Below are 19,842 nucleotides of genomic sequence, written 5' to 3'. Positions count from 1 at the left end.
TATCAGTCAGACAAGTCAAATGCAACTTAGCAGCAGGCAAAAAGTGGGGGTAACCATAGAAGCAGATCCTACTTTCCTACAAAGGATATCTAAGGGCCAAGGGTAGTTTAAGCTGTAAGGAACAATGGTCCCTGGAGAGTAAGTAGGGGAAAAAAACCCTGGGCACATAAACAATGAAGCCCACAAGTAATCCAATTAATAAAAATAGTTTATTATTGTATGCGAGCAAAATAAATTATTTGGGGTAGGTGCCCCTATGAGGCACACCATACAGGTATTACAAGATATCACAGGCAAAAAAAAATTGTGACAACAAGAATGACATATAATACAACTCAAACTTTATTAAATGCAATGCAACATGCACTCAAGACTCAATTTTGCATTGTCATATGGGTCAGAGCAATCAAGTCAATGATGGTTCAATCCACTATACATGTGGGATCATCATCAGGACAATAGAATGTTTGTCTGGAAACATAAAATAACAAAGAAACACGTAGTTTCAAAATGATACCTGTAGTTTTGCAAATGCTCTGACTTATATTATATATTATGTGATCAATAATTCCCTTTCTTTCTTTTTTCCCCTTCTCCCTTATTCCTAACTTTGTCTACAGGTATAATTTTAAGTCATTTGGAATCTACTTGCATCCTGGTTCTGGTGGATCATGCCATGGCATTCTCTCTGAGGACCATGACTGCACTTGCAGTGGCAAAGGCCCTGATGGGGATTTTTACCTGAGTGCCTTTCCCCAAGGAAATTTTGTCTGGCAGGGGCACAAACCTCATGCCTGCATACATGCAGTCAATGTAGAAGGAGTGTGGGGTAACATACAAGCTCTCCACTCCTTACCACCCATAAACCAATGGGCTTATTGACAGATTTAACAAGACCCTGAAAGCCATGATTAGAGACCTACCTGTGGCCCTGAGGAATAAGTGGGATATCCTCTTACCATGCGTGTTGTTTGCTTACCGGGAGGTACCTCTAAAGGGAGTGGGCTTCAATCTCTTTGAGCTTCTATACAGGCACCCTGTTAGGGGACCTCTGAGTCCGGTGAAGGAAGAGTGGGAGCAAGCTCCCAGAAAAACTCCCCAGTGTGTAGTGAAGTGCAAGCTGGCCTTCAGAAGCCAAATGGCTAAGTTGTTAAAGCAAGTTTCTGACAACTTGTGAGCCAGTCCGACTGTGATGAAAGGGCGGTATGACTAATATTCTACCACTGTGGAATTACAGCCTGGGCAGGAAGTGTGGGTTATGGAACCTGTGGAACCTAGGGTTCTCTAGGACCATTGGACTGGGCCCTACTAGGTGATTGAAAAGAAGGGTAAGGCCACCTGCCCAGTGGACCTTAAGACCCCCAGGCAACCCCACAGGGTGCTTCGAGTCAATTGCCTCTGGAGTAGCATAATTTTAGCTCCATCCTTTTACGTCTGTCTAGGCCAGAAAAATATTTCCATTTAGTCTTTGTAGTTGTGGGGTGGACCTCACAGGTATGACTTTAATGGGATCTATCATCCCAACCCACATGGTTGCAATATAATGCTGGATCTTGCACTAAGGCCACTTTTTGGCATATGAATGTTTAACTGAATCTGGAACGAGGTAGGAAAAGGCAGCTAAATTACCTTCTCCCTTTTTGGGCATCCATATGCAAACTCTTTTGGCCAATCCTTTTCAGCCAAGAGAATCTTATAACCAAAGGACAAGTTCTCCCAAAAGATAACATTTATGGTACTTGGGATGCTTCCCTCTATTTTGAGTTGCATTTCTTATAATTGTTTAGGGATTATCAGTCTCCGGTCCTGTCTTTTCACCTGGATGTTGTCACTCATTGCTAGTGCCGCCAGACACTCCATAAGATTCCTGCAAACTATCATTACTTCTGCCGCACTGTCCAGCATTGTCAGACCTCACTCTCCATTCAGAAGCAATGTCCTCAATGTACGTGGCATGATTAACTATAAGGTAAGCTGCCTTCTTCTTTTTGAATTGAGTCTTGGACTGTTTAGGTTTGTCTTCCTTTTTTATCATAAATTCTGAAGAGCGCTGGGATTCCTTCTTCGGTTTCACATACTCCTCTGATCTGCACTCTGCTCATTTTCCTCTCTCTGAGTGTTCTTCAGATGACTCCTGAAAGGAAAGAGAGGAACGTGTATCATTATCCTGATACCTATCAGACGTTTAAATAGAATCACGGTTACCCAGAATATAGCATATTTATGGGACTGCTGTTGAGGAGGTCCACCCCATGCTTTAGTTTTTTCTTTATTTTCTTATTATCCCAGTTCTTTTTTTGAAGACTCGGGGCCTGCTTTGAGTTATCCTTTTCAGAATTACCCTTAATTTGTGGTTTGCTAAGTCTGGCTACTCAATGATCTCTACCTACTGATGCATAGCTTTTCTCTATCATTTTAGGCAATTCACGCTCCTGGTCTTCTAGAGCAACATATGTGAGTCACTGGCATACAGCGAATGACGCTGGTTCACCTTTACTTTTTATTGACATCATTTTGGGTACTGTGGCAAATTTGCCCATTAATTCTATCCTCAAATCCAGGGCGATGGCTGCTCCTTACTCAATTTGGACCTGTTTAAGCACTTCTGGCAAAACAGCTAAAGATAGTGTACCGTGGGCTCTGGTATATACTGCAGCAAAGACTGTGCCCCAAGTGTTGCAGTCTTCCACCTAGGGAGCCATTCTCATTGGCAGGCATATTGTGAGAATTCTATGTTTTTCGTAGGGTCCCCTATTGGGAAACACTACTTCATGCTGATTTGTTTTTTGTGCAATCCAGAACTGAATCTCCTACCGTCTGACGGGAACCTTTCCCATTATTGCATTGCTAGTCAATGGACTATCCCAGGCATACTCAATTGTGGTTGTGTAGCTTGAGCAGCCCTTGTGGGAATTATTTCATTGTTCGCATCACAGTTTGTGTCAAATCAATGCCTGTATATTCTGAAGAGAACTGTTTACAGTGTACATAGCTGTGGTGCTGTCAGATGTGCTATATCTGGATAGGGTGTATACACAGTTAAGACTGGCCATGTTGCTCTCTCATTGCTGAGAGGGACCTGGTCTTACATTGCTTGCTGTGTGTGGTAGGGTGCCATCAAACCAATTTTGGTGTTCTTGATATGTTGGTGGTCAGCCAGGTCTGGTGGCTTAGTGGATTAATGTGCTCACTGTAGGGGCCTTTGTTTGACTTCCTGGTCACAGGTTCAAATCCCAGCAGGTCCACTTAGCCTTTCATCCTCCTGAGTTCAATAAAATTAGTACAGTTGAGTTGGGTAACAATAAACATCTGTTATTCAGCACCAAGAGGCCTACTGGTGAACACACACTTTACAAATACATGAATGCATGATGTAACAATACAACACATGCATTTACAATGAAGTTTTTACATCGCAACAGTCAGTGCAACAGTAGGGTAAGTGTTGGATAGTGTAGGGGTAAAAATTACTATTCCCACTTCAGAGAGTGCAACAGTAGGGTAAGTGTTGGATAGTGTAGGGGTTAAAATACTATTCCCACTCCAGTGAGTGCAACAGTAGGGTAAGTGTGGGATAGTGTAGGGGTAAAAACTATGCGTTGTAATAATATCCGTTGTAATGGCATGCGTTGTAGTGACATGCGTTGTAATGGCATTCGATGTAAAGGATATTGCGATGTAATGACTGCGTTGTAAAGGTAGTGCGTTGTAATACCTGCGTTGTAAAGGTTGTTCCCCAAATACACGTTATTTTATGTTTTTACTAGTGTTTCATAAGCTGTGTAGTTATAAGGTGCTGCAACTATAGTGTAACCATGAAAACATCTTGATTTTGCATTCATTGGTGGAAATGTGACCCATGAATAGAATACCTCTGTCCTATATGCGTCCTGGGTCTCAACCACGAAGGGCATGTCTCGTCCTTCAAGAGGGGGCCTATGCTGTTGTAACATCAGCTTGACAATGCTGCATTTGCATTTGAATAGACAGAGTTAAGAGAGGGTTCCTTTGTGGGTTGATCCTTTGCAGCCAATACCTTTGTGTTCCCTACTCAGCAGAGGAGGACTTTCCCCTAAAACCATGGACATATCCTGTAAGTAGGTGAGTTGGGGTCTTCGGGTATACAAAAAAAACTACTCAGGCAATCCATTAAATAAGAACCTAAGCTGGAACGTTGCTGGCACCATTTCGTACAGCTTATATTTTCCCAGTAAAAACTGTGCATTTGCTGAACAACATAAGCGTCAAAACTATATAAGTATACAAATAGTATATTAAATACTAATAAGTATATTTTAAGTTTCCTTACTAATGAGTCGGCCATTCCCACATGTGCCATTGATAAACCAGTGTCTGATGACACTGTGGTGGAAGCTGAAGGCATCATGTGCACTCCCCGGGTATTTACCCAGGGCATTCATGAACATCCACTATAGCCTGGACATTGATGGAGTATGTGTGCTTTTAGTTTCTGTAAAGGTTGGAAGATGCAGCAGGGGGCACCAATTGCGCATGTGTGCAGTCAGTTGCACGAAGGACATGAGGAACTCCAGAGATGGTGCATAATCCTTGCTTGGTAACCAGCTGTGTTTGTGGAGTTTTGGGGAAGAGAAGGTACTGGTGTGTGAGTTTGATTATGGCATCCAAAACAGAGGGTTGGAAGGCTGATGATGCTCCCAATGAGATTCCTGCCAATCTGACTATTGTGATTTGGAAAGAACCTGATGCCTGCACGTGGAGCACAGCCAGACGTTTGGCATGTGGTGAGATGTTAGTTGGCCTTGCAGTTGGTGGCAGTAGACTTGGCCCAATCTTAGCCAATGACTCCACAATGGACTTCCTTTTGAATCTGTAGAACTTTATGACCTCATCCTCCCTGTGGTCAATGAGAGTTATGCGCTGCCCGTAAACAAGCTTGTTTTTCCTTCTCTGCCTACTTGGTGGAGGTCTCCTAGCTAGCAGTATGACGAACTCCATGGCATAGTTGAGCTTGCCAAAATGATTTGTGATGTGTACGTTTATATATCACAGTCGCTGCATCATTTCCTATGCATGGTGTGCTGATGCACAGCAATTGCAGGGCATTTCAGCGTTTTTGTGTCACGCTTCCCAGAGATGTGTGATGCATGTGGAAATCCATAAATGCAACAGCACCACAGTTGCGTCAGAATTTGCTGGAGATTGCTCACATTGCACAAATTAAAATGCGGTGGCACGGCTGTTTTCGGCCCAGCGTTTGCACGAAGATACCCTTGTAAAACAATGTATATTGTGAAATGGGTGGTTTTGTAAATATGACTCAAGACTTGATCTCATATTAATAAAACCGAAAAGTGATCCAGTCCACAGGGCAAGCCAAAAATGGCAGGTAGTCCCCCTTTACCATTGAGCTCTTGATTAAGGTTTCCTTAAGATTGATGAAGACTGATAGATGCAATGTGTTTAAAATGTGGTTGCAAAGTGGCAGCTTTCTGCTGCAGGCCATCCTGTAATTAAAATGGACATTGGTGTGCACTATTAGAAAAGTGTCAATGTTAATCTTCAATTGAGGCTTGATATGCTGTGAGCACCACACAGGCTCTGAAATCAGTATCGTTTCCTTAGACCCCTGTCTGCTGCCACTTCACTGTCTGCAGCCCAGCTCCAGCAGAGGATCAATTTTCAGGAGATAAGTCATCCATTAAGTCTTGAGTACTTCAGTTTGCAGAGGACAGCACACTCGGTCCTTGCTGAAATGCCTTAACCAAGAAAAGCAATTACAAAGGGAAACTTTGGTGTACGTTGCTTGAATGACCATTTATAATTAATTTATACTTTTCCCTGGGGTGTGTAAATACAAGACCCACCTTCAGTAAGTCGTATTTTGTTTCAGTCTTTAATTGTGTCTTTTGCATGCTGCATTGCTCCGATGCTTAAGGGGTGTTTAATGTACAAGTCCCTGAATAAAGCTATGGACCATTACGTACCATCATATAAACAAGGATAAAAAGGCACCCAATATGACCCAAGCACACCATAAAATGTCTGCATTCCATAAAGTAGATTTTCACGTGCTTTATTTCCCATAGAAATGCGTTGTTTTAAAGAATATTTGTTTTACACATAGGGGGCTCTGAACAAATAGTTTTCTTCATTTGTGTTCTGTGTAACAAACTGTCATGCAATTTATAAAACGGCAGGCTTCCTTATATTTAATCACACGTAGGACAGTGAGCCCCTAACATCTGTCTCATTTTGATATGGACATTTTCACGAAGGTGATTGTGGTTCAGTTTTAATAAAGATTAATGATGAGTGGTGTAAATATGATTAGCCTCTACGGATAACTGAGTGGGCAAAATCTAAACATATTTAAAAATAATTATTATTTATATTGTGCCCATTTTTAGCATGAAAGATGCACACTATCACTACTGTGTAATGCTTGCACTGGCATAATATTGGTACTTCTAGTAAAGTTTTGCAAACACCCTTACAAAAGAAAAGAAACTGTGGCTACCTCCTGACCAGCTTTTCCAATTCATGCTGGTTTTTAAATCCTCCAAAAAATGACATTAAATGTAATTAAAAAGCCCTACTAGTTACCACAAGGCAAATAAATAAAAAATATACTCAATTCTAGCATAGCCATCAGTATGGCCTAGCTATAGATTTGTGATATTATTTGTGAATTTTCAAGGAACTAGACTTTTCATATCAACACTTAGGCATCGATAAAGAATGGCAGATATTGGTTCCACAGTGACATGCATTGTTTAAAATGAGATGACACATGCATTTAAACTGGCCTGTATGGTATTCCCGTGCAACTTAACAAAGTTACCTTGATTTTCAATTTTGATTTGTATTCTAAGTATTCTATTCCAGAGGATATGCATCAGTGGTGGCTACAACGCTACGGCGCCAAACACACCTTACACTGCTCCCCGGGTGCAACTGGTGGGAGCAGGCTAACCCAGCGTTCATTTTGAGGCTTGGTGAAGGTGTCAGCAATCCCCCACCTGTTTCACAGCAAGGGGATTGCTGGGTGCGCACTGCGCATGTTGGGTCTAGCCGTACCAACAGAGCCGGCCAACCCGACATGCGCAATGTAGGGGCAGCTGTAATCCCGCAATTGCAGGATTCAGCCCTGCCCTCTCACTGCGGCGTTTAAGTAAAATGGCATTGAAGCACAATTTGGCTTATTTGTCTATGCCTGCTGGTGGGGCAGCACTCCTCCGCTCAAATGGAGAAGCCGCCCCTGATATGCATAGAATTGGCATTTTACACATTGTAAGTACCACCCCAAGCACCACAAGCCAACATGTTGGAAAATGGCCTCGAAAATGTTTTCTTCATTTTCTGTATAGATAGGTGACAGCATTTCATTTTTTCAGAATCTGTTCAATGATTACTTCTCTACAAAGAAGCTACAACAATATTTCCCATACCTGCCACTGTTGTATCTCAAAGTTGTGGAAAACTACTGCTAAGATGAATTAACTGCCTTGCTAGGCTTTCATTTTTCAAATGACCAAAAATATCTGAAAGCAGCACAAAATTGATGAATAATTATCCCGTTGCAGGGCATAATCCTCTATCCCCCTCAATCACACCTCTAGTCTAGGGATCTTTTTTTCTGTGGCTTTATAACAGCATTTGCAATATGCAGGTGGTAGCACAAATTCGATTTTGATACACATACCACACCACTCTGGGTTCAAGAACAACAGAACTAGTGTGTCCTGTACAAGTATGAAGTGTTTTTTTAGAAAATGGACTAAATAGGTTTAACCTGTAAAGGAGCTTTACGTTAGTCGAAGTTGAATATGACTCAGAAGGAAGTTTAGCTATGTAGTGCAAGAAATGTATTTTATCTATCAAAAAACAAAAACTTAGAAACTAACATGCCCTGCTGATTATGCTAGTAGGAACAAAACGGATGGTCAGTCTACGATAGAGACACTTTTTCAGGCTCTTGACTCTGTAAGTAGGATAACTCACCATACTGGGACTCGAATAGAGAATTATTGAATGATGGAAATGGAATTAAAGCCACCCTATCCCCACTTTAAAGATATGTCTCATACAGAATGCAATTTGCATTGAGTAAGTGCACCTGTTGCTGAGGCTTGAAAGAAGAAAAGTAAGCAAGAGAATCCTTGTGTCTAATAATGCACTTCTATCAGACAGCAAATGTCCTGACCCTTTTACATGTATATTTATGAATGGAAAAGATGCTTCCAGTCATGAAAAGTCAAAACAAAAATGTTTCTTCTTTGATAATATAGACTCTGTTATGCAGAGGAAAAAAGCAATGTCTTTGCATCAACTTTTAAAGTGGGTACTTGTGTAAGTCATCCAGCTGTGTATGTGCCAATTGTCAAGGTAAGTGATTAACTACCTCATGACTGCTGGGAATGCAGTTTGCATTGTAAGATAGCAAACAACACAATGGAGACGAAGAGGATGATTCATAGCATTTGGGAAGGATGTGTTCAGAGTAGTTTAGAAGTAGCGTTGAAGATGTGCCAAATATAGGAGGGGACGCAGGATCATTGTACCTGCACGTCACAGCCCAGTTTGGTTCTCGCTCTGGTGGTTGTGGCGTTGGGGACCTGAGGCAGCCTTCAGCACATGATTTGGGGGATCAACTTGGCACGTATTTGCCCCTTCCCTCCTACATTTGGCACATCTTCAACGCAGCTCCGCTTAGGATACTTACCTCAGAGATGCACGCTGGGATTCGAAGTCCTCAAATATCGGACAACAGCTGCGAAGCGGAGCTTGCAACGTTCCAGCCAATAGGAATGCTGCATCAACTATAAAGAAGGGATTGAGTGATTCCCTGTATATATATATATATATATATATATATATATATTACCTACTGGCAGTCGCCAGTAGGTAATTATAGTTAGGACCTATCTTCCATAGGTAATCCGCAACATTCTATTTGGAATAACGTTGGCGTAGATTGATGAATCTTCGCGAACGTTTCCAAACTTTTGGCCAGCTACGGTCCGCTCCTATCCTGAAAATTTCATGGTGATTCGTCAAGCGGGGGCCGAGAAAAAAGGGGGTCCCAAAACGCGTTTTCCCCATGCATTTTCCCGTAGGACCTGTTGACGCAGCTACAGCCCGAAGTGCTGAACGGAATTACACCAAATTTGGAAAAGAGGTAGTCCTCAGTTCAGACTCGTGCCTTTTGCTTAAATGGTGTAAATCCGTTCAGTAGTTCCTGAGAAAATCAAAAGTAAAATCACATATATATTTGGGCGGAGCCTAACCACACATCTCATCGTGAGATCTGATTGGCTGTCAGTACTTCATCCAAGAAGTGTTGGTAGCCATCTTGGGACCAATATACATGATAGCACCTCATTAAAAAGCATTGCAGTTAATAGAAGGTTTTAAGACTTTAGTTACATTATAAATCATTTGTTGATGGTACCATACTCATTTTAGGAATTGTGGTGTGTTCTAAGGTGGTTTTACCATGTGAAAAAGCCTTCTGCTGTAATATCATGAATCATGTTTAAGAGAAAACTATTTTCTCATGCTTTTCCCACAGAGGTTTGGAAGGTGATCTATAAGCTAAACTGAGAGCATATTTTCTGTAAATTTACATTATCTTTCTCAGTCATGTGAGAATGAAGTCTGACATTCTCAGTAAAATATGTACATCCAACAAGGGCAGAGACTGTCAGTTGATTCCTTTGTGTTCTACTGCAGCTTCCCAGAGTGTTCTAAAGAACAACTAGAGCTCTAACAGTCCTACTTCTGACAAACGTATGGCACACCTGAAGCCATCTTGGTTGGAATAAAGTGGTAACTCTTAAAACATTTAATTTAAAAAGGAACAAAATGAGGGGGTTCATTTTGCCATAGAAAGTATGATTAGTGCTGCAGAAAGAAAAATTAGGGCACATTTTGAGTGACTTCTCAAATCCTCTTCTATTTCATAAAAAAATTCTGAAATGTAGACTGAAACATGCACTTTCAATACCAGCAGCAGACTTCCCTGGTGAGCAGTAGCTTTACTACAGTGATCTAATAAGCAACTAGAGTGCTAACATTCTGAATTTATGGCAAATGTGTGACACATCTGAAAGCCTTCTTGATGGAATCAAAGTAAAAAACTGAAAGTATTTCCTACTGGGGAGACTGTAGTAAATGAGGAAATTAGGAAACATCATAACAAATAAGTCTCCCAAAATGGCCACCAGAGACAAAAGAGCCCAAATGTAGCCGAAATATCACCCAGATGTAGCCCAAGTATAGCCCAATGACAGAATGTCCCAGAGTGTTCTAACAAACAACTAGAGCGTAACAGTCTTACTTATAACAAAAGTATGGCACACCTGAAGCCATCTTGATTGGAATAAAGTGGTAACACTTAAAACATTTAATTTACAAAGAAACAAAATGAGGGGGTTCATTTTGCCATAGAAATTATGATTAGTGCTGCAGAAAGAAAAATTAGGGCACATTTTGACTTCTCAAATCCTCTTCTATTTCATAAAAAAATTCTGACATGCAGACTGAAACATGCACTTTGAATACCAGCAGCAGACTTCCCTGGTGAGCAGTAGCTTTACTACAGTGATCTAATGAGCAACTAGAGTGCTAACATTCAGAATTTATGGCAAATGTGTGACATATCTGAATGCCTTCTTGATAGAACCAAAATAAAAAACTGAAAGTATTCCCACTGAGGAGACTGCAGTAAATGAGGAAATTAGGAAACTTCATAACAAATAAATCTCCCAAGATGGCCACTAGAGACAAAAGAGCCCAAATGTAGCCCAAATATAACCCAGATGTAGCCCAAGTATAGCCCAATGACAGAATGACCCAGATTGTTCTTAAAAACAACTAGAGCGCGTACTGTCTTACTTATGACAAAAGTATGGCACACCTGAAGCCATCTTGATTGGAATAAACTGGTAACACTTAAAACATTTAATTTAAAAAGGAACACAATGAGGGGTTTCATTTTACCATAGAAAGTATGATTAGTGCTGAATAAAGAAAAATGAGGGTACATTTTGAGTGACTTCTCAAATCCTCTTCTATTTCATTAAAAAATTCTGACATGCAGACTGAAACATGCACTTTTAATACCAGCAGCAGACTTCCCTGGTGAGCAGTAGATTTACTACAGTGATCTAATGTGCACCTAGAGTGCTAACATTCAGAATTTATGGCAAATGTGTGACATATCTGAATACCTTCTTGATGGAATCAAAGTAAAAAACTGAACACATTTCCTACTGAGGAGACTGCAGTAAATTAGGAAATTAGGAAACTTCATAACAAATAAATCTCCCAAGATGGCCACCAGAGACAAAAGAGCCCAAATGCAGCACAAATATCACCCAGATGTAGCCCACAAGTAGCCCAATGACAGAAGTGTGCAAAACACTTATTTTGTGTGTTTTTGCAGTTTTATATAGTGCAGACTTGTTAGGTATTGGAGTGCTTTACATGAGCATTGGTTACATCACACAATATCAAATTCATTTTGGTTGTAGACATGGGGAGATTAAGTGATTTGACCAGAATCACAGAATGTTGAGCTGAAGCAGAAACTCCAACCAGGTTCCCCAGTTGCAAAGTCTGCAGCTCTGGATGTAACACCACATCCTCTCCCCTAGGTGCAACATTTAATCAAGTGGTCAACTGGATAAAAAAACATAAAGATTACAAATAATTTAAAAGTTCTTTGTCGCTATTTGAAAACTCAGAAAATATGTCCTCATTTTAGTTTTTTAGAGCACTAACCATAATTTTGATGCAAATAAGACCCTCTCATATTTGTAATTTCTAATGGAAATACTCTAGGTATTACAGTTTTGATTACATCAAGATGACGTCAGGCATTCCACACTTTTGTAATAAATATAGAATGTTAGCAATCTAGTTGTTCATTGGGATACTGTTGAGAGGCAGAGGCCAGGGGCACGGACTCTGAAAATTGAAGGCAGGTAGGAGAGTGCAGAGGCAACAATTTGACCACACTGGGCAGGCAGGAAGGGCAGTGGCAGCACAACAGACTATGGAGGGCAGTGGAAAGGGGGGCAGGGGCAACAAACCAACAATACAGGACTGGCAAGACAGGCTGTGGCAATATAATAGACCATTGTGGGCAGAAGGAAGAGGCAGTGGTAGTACAACCATACATGCCAACAGACCCGCTTCAGCCATGAAACGTCCAATGTTTTTAAGCTCAAATGGGCTTTATTTGATCTGTCTCCTGTCTACAATCTCCTCTTTTTCAATGTAACTAAAAGGGGAAAATCAATACCCCATTTTTTTTTTAAATCTCCCTCTTACCAAGTTCAAAATGTTCGCAAGTATGGTACATTGGATCATGGTAGGCAGGAGGAATTGGGGTAGGGACATGGACTCGGATAACAGAGGACAGGAGGGACATGGAGAGGTGCACCAAACTGACCCTACAGGGCAGGCATCAGGGTTTGCAGCAGCACAATACACCACACAGCGCATGCGGGACGGGAGTGTAGCACAACAATCCATAGAAAGCAATAGGGAGGGGACAGGACCATGCACATGGACAACAGAGAACAGAGGGGAAAGAGGCAATGGCAGCTAGCTGACCATAATGGACAGACAGGAGAGAAAGCTGCAGCATAACAGACCATAAGGGGCAGGAGGGACGGATCAGGGAAATTACAATGGAACAGATAAGCCAGGAGAGAGGGAATAGGGGGCAAGGGGGCAAGGGGGCAGGGCAGGAGCAGCAAGATGACCATGGAGGTCAGGCAGGATGGGCACTAGAAACAAGACACACCATGGAGAGCAACAATGAGACTATGATGGCATACACACAGACCATGGAGGGAAGGTGGGAGGGGGTCAGGGGCAGCTAGCTGACCACACAGGGAAGGTGGGAGGGGCCATGGCAGCACAGAAGACCATGCATGGCAAGCGGGAGGGTTATTGGCAGCACAATGGCTATGATGGGCAAGAAGGAGGGTGCAGGGGCATGTACAAAGGACCATGGAGGATAGAAGGGATGGTCAGGACCTGGGCACAGACAAGAGAGTTCAGGGGAAGGGGCCTCACAACAGACCGTGCGGGGCAGGCAGGAGGAGCAGTTGCAGCACAACAGACCAGGGAGGGCAGAAGGGTGTGGCAGTAAAATGGACCATGGAGGACAGGAGGAAGGGGATAGGGGCATGGCATGTGGACAGGCAGGGTGGAGGTGGCAGGGACAGGTTACAGTCATCTGACAATGCTAGGCAGGTGGGAGGGAAGTGGCAGCTCAACAGAACCCTCCGAGTAGATAGGAGTGGCAGGTACATGGAACATGGTGGGCAAAAAGGATGGAGCAGGGACATGCACAAAGACATCGGAGGGCAGGGGGAAGGAGAATAGGGGCAGCAAGCAAAGCACAGAGGCTAAGCAGGAGGTCAGTGATGGGCATAGAATTGGGCAATGGAGGGCAGGAGGAGTGGACTGGTACATCATGCTAAATGGAGGGCAGTGGCAGCACATCAGACCATGCATGGCAGGAGGGAGGAGGCTAGTCCATGAATTCAGACACCAGAGGATAGGGAGGAGGTGGATGGGGCAGCAAGCTAACTGTTTAGAGAAGGTGGGTATTAGGAACTGTCTATGCGAACTACTTAAAATATAAACAAGTATGCAGCATAATCTCACTTTTATTCAGGAAGAAGAGGACGTTTGTGACTGTGACTCCGGACTCACTTGGCAGAAACACCCCCTGACCCTCCACCCCCATCGCAAAATGTAATGCCCGTGAAAAGGGTAGGTGGACGCAGTGTTATATAGAACATAGTCCTGAGAGCACGATTGAAAATGAAAACTAGATATAGTATATGGTATAAACTATGCACCAAAAAGTGTGATATAAGATGAACCAGGGCGTGAAATATTATATGCAATACATTGTGCGCCATAACAGATTCATTGGAGAGCGCGAGATAGCACAGGCACTAGCGCGTGCTATGCGATATGCGCCTTGGAGTGTAATATGCACGGGGCAGTGTTGTGTAACCTAACTAGTCTCTAAAGTTGTAATATAAAATATGTGCTGGGGAGTGTAACGTTGCATATGCACTGTGACAAAGATATGGATCAAAAAAGGCCATGACCCGGGGGTTGGGGTCCCCGGGGCCGATTAAGGCCTTGGGAGGGCCAAATTAATTTTTTTCAACAAAAAAAATTAGGGTACAGGCCCTGGGGGATGGGGTCTCCAGGGCCAGTAAATTAGAAAAAAATAAAAATAAATAAAAGACCGGCATCGCGCCGGAGGCCACGCCCCCTCCTTGCAGCACTCTGCAAACGCGCCCCCTGGCCAGTTGTAAGTAGGGGAATTAATTCCCCTTCAATACTAAGGGTCCCTGAGGGCCAACTAGCCCAACAGGTATCTCCAGTATGCGCCAGGGAGCTGCGTTGCAGACAGGTGATCTGAGGCCACGCCCCTTTTTACACTTCCATGCAACGCAGCTCTGTGGCGCTTACTGGAGTTACCTAGTGGGCTAGTTTGACCGTAGGGACCCTTAGGATTCAAGGGGAGTTAATCTCTCAACTTAGAATGGCCACAGGGCACATTTACACAGTGGTGAAGGGAGGGGACGGGGCCTGAGGTGGTGCAGGCCTTGCCCCTTTTTCCACCTCTCTGCAATGGCGCTTACTGGACGTACCTAGTGGGCTATTTTGCCCCCAGGGATCCTCAGGATTCAAGGGGACTTAATCTCCCAACTAATAACGGCCACAGGGCGTGTTTACACAGTGGTGAAGGGAGGGGACGGGGCCTGAGTTAACGTGTGCAAACAAGCCCTGTGGCGCGTTTTAAGTTGGGGAAATAATTCCCCTTCAATCCTGAGGGACCCTGGTGGCCAACTAGCCCACCAGGTGCTTCCAGTAAGCGCCACTGCGCTGCGTTGCAGAGAGGTGGTCTAGGCCGGGCCCCTTTTTACATCTCTCTGCAACGCAGCTCTGTGGCGCTTACTGGAGGTACCTAGTGGTCTAGTTGGACCCTAGGGACCCTCAGGATTCAAGAGGACTTAATCTCCCAACTTAAAACGGCCACAGGCCGTGTTTACACAGTGGGGAAGTGAGGGGACTGGGCCTGAGGTGACATGTGCAAACACGCCCTGTGGCGCGTTTTAAGAGGTAGTTTTAATCCCCTGCACTATTATATACTAGGGGCTTACAGAGGAGGTCATGCTGATCACAGGGGGACCCCGACGAAAAGTGTTCCCTAGTGTATGTAGGTGTTTTCACTGTATTCTGAGTGTCTTTTAACATAGCACTGGCTCTAGGACTGGTTAGTCAGACTCAGTTACCACCAGTATCCGTCTGAAAAAGTTGAGGGTACAGGATGATTTTGCAACAAGGCTTCTTTCTGCTCTTCTGTTTGTTCTTTCTGCACGCTATCCTTCTTCCTGCACTCTTCTGCATCTTTGAGGACATATGTTGCTTCTTTCTGCATTTCTTTTTTTTCTTTCTGTGCGTTTTTTCTTCTTTCTTCACATGTCCTATCTCTGTAGGCATAGTTAGAAATTAGCATTTAAAAAACCTTTGAAATTCACTGAAAAAACCATCGGTTTCAGGCACGTTATAGTTAGGAATTAGCATTTAAAAAACCTTAGAAATTCACTGAAAAAACCATAGGTTTCAGGGGCGTTATAGTTAGCTGGACTTTTCACTCGTACAAAACCATTGAAATTCCCCCGTTATAGTTAGTTCAGCTAACTATAACTCGCGTGCCCGCAATGCACTGCTGATGACGTCACATATTACATCACTCATGACATGGTCAGTGACATCACTCATGACATCACTGATGACATCTCAAATATATATACATTACCTACTGGTAATCGCCAGTATGTATTTATAGTTAGGACTTTGTATCTATTAAAAAAATGTTTTTTCCTTTGCCATTAGCCGGTTGACAAATCTTCACAAAACTTTCAAAACTAATGGGGTGCTCCAGTCAACTCCTGTCTTGAAAGTTTCGGGGTGATTCGTCAAGCAGGGGCTGTGAAAAAAGGGGGGTCCCAAAACGTGCTTTCACCATGTTAATTTCAATAGGAAACTTTAGACACAGCTACAGCCTGAACTGCTGAACGGAATTACTCCAAATTTGGCAAAATGGTGGCTTTTGGTCCACAAAGCACACTCTTTTTTTTAAATGGTGGAAATTCGTTCAGTAGTTTTTGAGATATTTAAAGATTTACAGATATTAATATTTGAGAATTGTGAGATCTAATCACGAGCTTGTTTCTGATTGGCTGCCAACACTTCAAACCAGGAAGAGTTGTCAGACATCTTGTAACTCGGTAGAACTGAGCCACAAGCTAAAAGGTAAGAAAACTATTAAAAAAAGAAAAAGGGGCAGGGTAGAAACAACCTGACCCCCTAGCATTTTTTCTAAAACAAATTCTGCGGGATTCGCGATTCCCACTGAAAAAAATGAAGCGCAGTGTACCGCGCTTCGTTCAAATAAGCCCCCGGGTGGGCCAGGTCCGGTGGCAATGTGACAAATATATGAGGGGGCCGCGTGGGCCCCTGCAGCCCTGGGCTTCACTTAATTATGAGCATGGGGTCCTCAAGGCCCCCCCAAGCCCCGGGGACCACCACCTCCTGGGACACATTGTATGCAAATACGGAGGTCTGTTGCAGACCCCTGGCCCTGGTGACCACCACCTTTCCGGGGCTATGTTCACATTGGGAGGGGAGCCATGCGGCCCCCCTCCTGGGGCCCTCCTTGGCCCTGGGGACTGCCACCCTCCAGGGCTGGCTCTAGCAATGGCCTGGTGTGCCCACCCCGGGACATTGCAGTTTAACTATAACTTGCGCCCCAAAAATGCACTGCTGATAGCGTCACGTATTACATCACTCATGACTCGTTTCTGGCTATTGCCGTCATCAGTGCGGAAAAGCTGTCAATAAAACAACACAGTCATTTAAATGGTCCTGCCAAGTGGTTGGTGGATCCTTGGCCAAATCTTTAAGCACAGGATTTGCACAGTGCAATCCATGGCGAGCTATAAAATGACAAAAGCCTTTCACCACTCCAGGCACAATATTGTACAGCAAAAGTTCAAAGGAAACAGCAGCAAAAGTTAAGGAGGTGTTGTTAGCTGCAGTGTTAGGACGTAAGTGAGCTTTTTTTTTAAATGCCAGGCACATGTACACGCCATAAGTGATTGTCAATGGAGACGGACACATCCATTGGGTTTCGTACATTGCTTTCACACATGTTAGCCTGTGGCTGTATCCGTCATGGAGTTTGACAACAACTACCCGGTCAACTTCTGCCGATGGCCATCTGGTTGCTAATGTCCTGACCATGAGGTTAGGCTGCCGCCATTTTAAATGGTGAAATAATGTGCTAGGAAATGTTAAGTGCGTCACCACCAATCAAGTCAAGTCAAATCAAAAATATATTTATTTCGGCTCAAAGAACCATAAAAAGATTTACAGATTAAAAGTTTTAAAATACAGTACAAGATTCACAATAACAAGTTCTCTCTCATTTATACAATGTGCAAAATCATATAAAGTGCATAGTGATTTGAACAGAGACATTGTCACATGGGTAGGACATAAGCATGTTCGACCAACCTCCTTGGCGAAGAAATGCCAGTAAAAAGTGCACTGTGCATAATCGGAATCTAATTAGATCAAATCGAAACTGAGTCTTAATAGAAAAAGATAGATACAATTGTGCTGGGGCAGTAGGCAACCGGGGATCTCCCATATCGTCATGTTGGTGACTAATAACCCAACTGTCCCTGCAGCAATGCACCTCCTTAATAATACCTATAGCATTCAAGGGAATTCCTTAAGGGTTTTCAAACAAGTACTCAAGACCAATTTCATGGTGTTTCCTCCTAAATATTGAAACCAAGGAATCTTTAAAACATTATATAATTTTAGACAGTCTTTAATAACATCACATGAAAATGTTAAGTCCTCAGGGGTCCATATCTTGGCCCATTAGAGCAAATGGGCACTTCCTATAGGGTCTTCAATAAATACTAAGCCAAGTTCCCTGTGGCAGAATAGGGTAGGAGTGATTTTGTCTGGGCCATCAGTAGCCTTTTCATAAATGTATTTTTGATTACTACAAGCTATTGGCTTTTAGCGTAGCCCCAAACCCCGGATCCAAACGTGGCAATAGAGAGACATTTGGCTATATAAGGGGTAATTAGTTCCTTCACAGGCTTATGCCCCAATTTACAAGCAAAACAAAATAGTGCATCCATTGCCTTACTTGTGTGCTGTGCTTTTAAGGTCAAAAGTGGTTCCCATCTCAACTGGCTATTAAAAAGATTACCCAAGAAAGTAAAATGACTGACCTTTTCTATCTTCTTACCCTGCACAATAAAAGTTTTGGTATTAGCGGTTTTAGGTCCACATACCATTGTATATGATTTTATAAAATTAACTTTTAAATCAAACGAGGTCATAAAAACAGTAAATGCATCAAGGGATTTCTGCAAACTCATAGCAGTCCTTGCTAATAAGACCGTGTCATCTGCATAAGATAAAAGAAGGACAGGTTTATTGCTAATTTTGGGAAAATCAAGTTCCTTACTTAGGGCCCGATTCCGATCCCGTTCACAAACCGTTCCGACCGACAAGGACCGGGAATGTATTCTGACCAACATGTACGCGTGCAGGCTGAGGAGCCTAGTCCGGGTCTGCAGACAGGTATGTCGGCTGCTGTCGACCCTGTCCTCCGAAACAGCACTGCCACCCAACCTCAGTATACCTCCTGATACTGTAGACCCATCTTCCATTGTGAACCAATCTCCAGCTGGCTCAAGCCTACCAGTCATCAGAAAATGCAGCATAAATGTTCCTTCTCACCTAAAGCCAGGGCAGGCCTGGTTGGAGTCCCTGAGGAACTATGAGGATGAACGTTTAGGCCTGGTCGACCTCCACCCAGATGTCTTCACTGTCATGCCCAGGATTGATGTTCTTCATCAAGTGGCAATCTGGCAGAAAAACTTTAAGCGCATAAGCCATGCGAAAACAAAGTCAAGAGCTGAGGTGCGAGGTGGGGGAAGGAAACCTTGGCAACAAAAGGGCAGTGGTCGTGCTCGTCAAGGCAGCATTCGTTCCCCGCTTTGGAGAGGCGGTGGTCTGGCCCACGGGCCACGGGGCCCCAGCAGTTACTTCTACATGCTTCCGATGAAAGTGCGCGTGCTGGGTTTGAAGGTGGCGTTGACTACTAAACTGACACAGGGCGATCTCCATGTCATCGACTCTCTGGACATTCCCACCGATGACCCCCAGTACCTGGTGGAGCTGGCCAGATACCGGCACTGGGGGAACTCTGTGCTGATTGCTGATGTCGATGAACAAATGCCTGAAAATATTCTCCAAGCGACAGCCACATTGAAAACCATCAACCTGGTGCCCGCTATAGGCCTGAACGTCCACAGTATTCTCAAGCATGAAACCTTAGTGCTGACTCTGCAGACAGTGGAGTTTCTGGAGCAGAAGCTGCTTTGGCATGACGTCTGGTACACCTCGCTCTATCCCTTCAAACTCCCCTACAGTGACTTTCCATAAGAGCATCTCACGCCTCAAGGGGGGGTCTCCTGCATCACGTTTTGTAAATAAATAAAAAAGAACAAGGTTTGAATAAAAAAAAGAGGGAAAGAAGGAAAAAGGAAAAAAAAAAAAAAACATGTACGCGTGCTGTACGACCGGCGGAGTACGATGCACCGCGTGTCAAATACAACCGACTCACAGGGAGCACAATACGGACGACCGACACGCATGGAAATCAATCCGTCTGAGTGAATCAGCTGGAAAAGAGCCTGACACGACCGACTTGTACGCGAA

General features: G+C 43.5%; 1 pseudogene; it reads left to right on the top strand.

Annotated features, from left to right (window-relative positions):
• The first annotated feature begins 18,654 nt into the window (after positions 1 to 18,654).
• LOC146856613 (large ribosomal subunit protein uL4m pseudogene) lies at positions 18,655 to 19,639 on the top strand (annotated as a pseudogene).
• Positions 19,640 to 19,842: the final 203 nt, after the last annotated feature.

This window comes from Triturus cristatus, chromosome 4_1 (genome assembly GCF_964204655.1).
Source record: "Triturus cristatus chromosome 4_1, aTriCri1.1, whole genome shotgun sequence".
NCBI classification, from domain to species: Eukaryota; Metazoa; Chordata; class Amphibia; order Caudata; family Salamandridae; genus Triturus; species Triturus cristatus.
The sequence above is the reverse complement of the archived record's forward strand: the minus strand, read 5'-3'. Positions and strand labels throughout refer to the sequence as shown.